The sequence below is a fragment of the Xenopus laevis genome, chromosome 3L (assembly GCF_017654675.1).
Source record: "Xenopus laevis strain J_2021 chromosome 3L, Xenopus_laevis_v10.1, whole genome shotgun sequence".
NCBI lineage: Eukaryota > Metazoa > Chordata > Amphibia > Anura > Pipidae > Xenopus > Xenopus laevis.
This window is the reverse complement of record NC_054375.1, coordinates 45,701,376-45,705,803: the sequence shown is the minus strand read 5'-3', so window position 1 is coordinate 45,705,803 and position 4,428 is coordinate 45,701,376.

Genomic DNA, 4,428 nt, shown 5'->3' with positions numbered 1-4,428 from the left:
CAATAAATTTAGTTGCCCATTTTTTTTATTGGGGGCCCAATGACCTATAGGTAACTTTTAGGGGCAGATTTATCAAGGGTCGAATTTCAAAGTAATGGGTGTTTTTAGAACTCCCATAATTTCGAAATTCAAATAAAAAAAGATCAACCGAAATTTATTTAAACAATCGAAGTTTTTTTCTGCGGGTGAATAGGCTGTATTTGATTGTTCGAATCAAAGTAAGATCGTATTCAATTGAGATTTTTCAGTTCACCGATTGACTCCAAATAGGTTCTAGGAGGTCCCCCATAGGCTAAAACAGCAATTTGGCAGGTTTTAGATGGCGAATTGTCGTAATTTTTTCAAACTCAAATCGAATTTGGACTATTCCCTAGTCGAAGTAGACAAAAATAGCTTGAATTTCCAGAAACCCCTAATATATCTATCACAGTTCCATATTTCTTCAAAAAGTATGAATAAATGCCATTTTCTATGCTGAAATCCAGCTGGTTAACAGTTCTTCTCTTTCTGCATCATTTGAAATCCTGGCAGGAAAGGAGGGACTAAACACTGATGTTACAAATTGTAACAACTTCTCCAAAGTTTACAGACAGCATGCAGGAACTACATAACCCACAATGCATTGCATTGGGATGTTCCGTTCCTTATTTAAATTTTGTGTGCAGGGAATTGTGGGAATTGTGGTTTGGAGGATGGAGGCTAAGGGCAGATTGCTGCTGATACAAAGTAACAGTAGTCAGCCAGCTCAGCAAAGTAGTCAGACAGATCAGCAGGAGAACAGGGGGCTAGGCTTAGGGAACTGTCCCAAACCATTTTAAATCATGAAAAGTCTGCATATTTTTTAAAGGACCAGTAACATCAAAAAATTTTATATAAAAAAAAAATCCATTCTATATGCTTAAAATAATGGGCATGACCTAATAAATTAATATTACACACCTAGCAATTTTTTTAAAAAAAAATTCAAAACACCTTTTCTCCATTACATTAGAAAACGCACTCCCGAAGCTGTTCCTGTACACAGAACCGGAAGTAAGGAGTCGAAAGTCAGAACACAGAGTAGCCCAGGAGGTAAGTAATGGGGACAGAACGGATGCCGGCAGAGGAGAGGGAAAGGCTGCGGGGCACAGAACGGCTGTAGAGAGAGAAAGGCTGAGGGGACAGAACGGATGCCGGCAGAGGAGAGGGAAAGGCTGCGGGGGCAGAACAGGTGCAGAGAGAGAAAGGCTGAGGGGACAGAACGGATGCTGGCAGAGGAGAGGGAAAGGCTGCGGGGGACAGTATGGATGCCGGCAGAGGGGAGGGAAAGGCTGCGGGGGCAGAACGGGTGCAGAGAGAGAAAGGCTGAGGGGACAGAACGGATGCCGGCAGAGGAGAGGGAAAGGCTGCGGGGGACAGTATGGATGCCGGCAGAGGAGAGGGAAAGGCTGCGGGAGCAGAACAGGTGCAGAGAGAGAAAGGATGAGGGGACAGAACGGGTGCCGGCAGAGGTGAGGGAAAGGCTGCGGGGGACAGTATGGATGCCAGCAGAGGAGAGGGAAAGGCTGCGGGGGCAGAACAGGTGCAGAGAGCGAGAAAGGCTAAGGGGACAGAACGAGTGCTGGCAGACGGGAGGGAAAGGCTGCGGGGGCAGAACGGGTGCCGGCAGAGGGGAGAGAAAGGCTGCGGGGGCAGAACGGCTGCAGAGAGAGAGAGGCTGCGGGGGACAGAACGGATGCTGGCAGAGGAGAGGGAAAGGCTGCGGGGGAAGTATGGATGCCGGCATAGGGGAGGGAAAGGCTGCGGGGGCAGAACGGGTGCAGAGAGAGAAAGGCTGAGGGGACAGAACAGGTGCCGGCGGACGGGAGGGAAAGGCTGCGGGGGACAGTATGGATGTCAGATAGAGCGATAAATTCAGAAAGGCTTGACAAAAGATCCTGGGGGTGAGAGACAGATATGCTGGGGGAGGGAACATAACTGCTGGGCAAAAGAGTGGGGAGAGAACGTAAAAGAATGGCAGAGTTTCTGTCAGCGTGAGCAGAGAAAAGCATCCAGAAGTGATGTCACAAACCCGGAAGTCAGTCCCGGAACAGAGACACACGTAGGGGAGAAGAAGGGAAAGAAGATGGCGGCGACCCCTTGGATGCCGTGGGACAGTGCCGGTTTGAGTTTTCTCCTATGTCTTATCCAAACAGCAGGAAAGATCAGCATATTGGAGGTAAGTAATGTGTATGAATTTTTTTTTTTTTTTTTTAAAAAACAACTGGTCCTTTAATTGATGTATATTGCAATGCTGCTTGAAAATATGTTTACTTTTCAAAAAGCTCAAGTTATGTTTCTGTGGAGTTCCCCTTTAATTATCTTTATTTGAGTAAGTTGGTATTATGTTTTGAAAAATGGGGGGAAGAATATTTGGAACAAAAAGTCAATACATTTTATTTTGTTTTTCAAAACTCTTTATTGATCAGTATTTTGTCCCTTAAAACTGAGGCCAGATCCACTACCCAGCTACAATTTTGCATCTTTCTACTGATTGAAGAAAATGATTTGAACTCAGGTCTTTCATGAATCATCATAAAAACAGAAGCAGCTGCAGTAGGCATATTTTTCAATAAACTGATAATTAGGCAAGCTAACAGAGCAGGCACTGTTCATCACATTAACCATACTAGTTGCATTCACACAAGTAGTGATTAATGCACTCAAATGACTCATGGGTAAATCTGGAACGCTAATCTCTATGCTGAATAGAGTTGAAAAAAAAATATAAAAGATCTAATATCCCTTGAAAAGAACAGTGCATTAAAATACAAATTGGTTTTATCCAAAACATGCATAGTAACTATGACAGATATCCAATCTACATCTAATAGTCTCCGTTTCTTAATGCAAACCGTTTGACCCAAAACGTACTTATCTAGTTCAATAAACATGTTTTGTTGTAAATTATATGTAAAATGATTTTGAAAGTTTTCAAATTCACATTTCTTCCTCTCTGTTCTTGCTCTTAAATCAGTGATCAGAAATATTCTACTTAATATATGACAATATTATATCATGGGATGACATCAAAACGCTCTTTGTGCACATTTCCTGATGAAGGTCCTTGTATAGGACCAAAATGTTGAGTATTCTTTATGTGGTTTCTATCTAAAATCTTTGCTATTTTTTTCAAATCCCGAGAGTGCAGCAGATTTGTTTGTGTATCATACAACCATAGAAGAATATAAGCACTCTACGGGGTTTTCATATAAAAAATACTTTATTGATTCATGCCAGTATCAAAGTTTGTTTAGAGCCCTTCTCAAGATATATATATATATATAGTATAAAGTGATGGCACTCACAGGATTTGATAAGGCAACAAATGGAGATAAAAAAGAAAAAAGTTTATTGATCCAACGTTTCGGTCCCACACAAGGACCTTTTTCAAGGAAACACAATTTAGAGCCAAAGAGAGGCTATGTGATAAAAGAGCCACACCCACATTGATGACGTCATCAATGACAACACAACGTGTTAACACATGTTAATGTTATAACCAGTAAGTGCTTTTAACTCCACGGTGTGTTGTCATTGATGATGTCATCAATGTGGGTGTGGCTCTTTTATCACATAGCCTCTCCATTTGTTGCCTTATCAAATCCTGTGAGTGCCATCACTTTATACCCTACATGAATTTTTGATGCATGTGCACAGGCCCGGGTTTGCGGCAAGGCCGCATAGGCCCGGGCCTAGGGTGGCATCAATTAAGGGGCGGCATGCTGCCCAGCCCCACAAGCAGTTTTTTGTCGGAGCACTAGCGCTGAGCGCCTAATGCTCCGAAACCAAGCGAAGAGGATGCGCATGCACGCTATCTTGAGAGAGGGAAGGGGTGACGGAGGACGCCGGCCTCTGAGCGGATGCGCATGCGCGCTATCTTTAGAGAGGGAGGGGGGACGGAGGACGCCGGCCTCTGGGCGCCCTCAGGGCAAATCCGGCCCTGCATGTGCACCCAGGTTTCGTCCATTTTTCGGGTTGTGCGGCCCTTATCTATATATATATATATACATACAGTCCATATACCTTCTGCATACCATTTACTGAATGAAACCCGGTGCTACCATAATGTTCTGTATTCATTCATGACCAAAGAATAGGTGCATATTTTTTTTAAAATATTAAAAACTCATAACTTTATTTAATCCATTAAAAACAGGCCTGTGATTTACTGTATATATACTAAAAATCATTTAAATAAATAAAACCAATAGGATTCTTTTTCATCAATAAGAATGTATGCAGCTTAGTTACCACAAGTACAAGATACTTGATATTTTATTGTTACAGAGAAAAGGAAATTCATTTTAAAAATGTAAATTATTTTATTAAAATGGAGTCTATAGGAGACGGCCTTCCTAAGATTCTTAGCTTTCTGGATAACAGATGCAATCTGATGGAATTCTAATT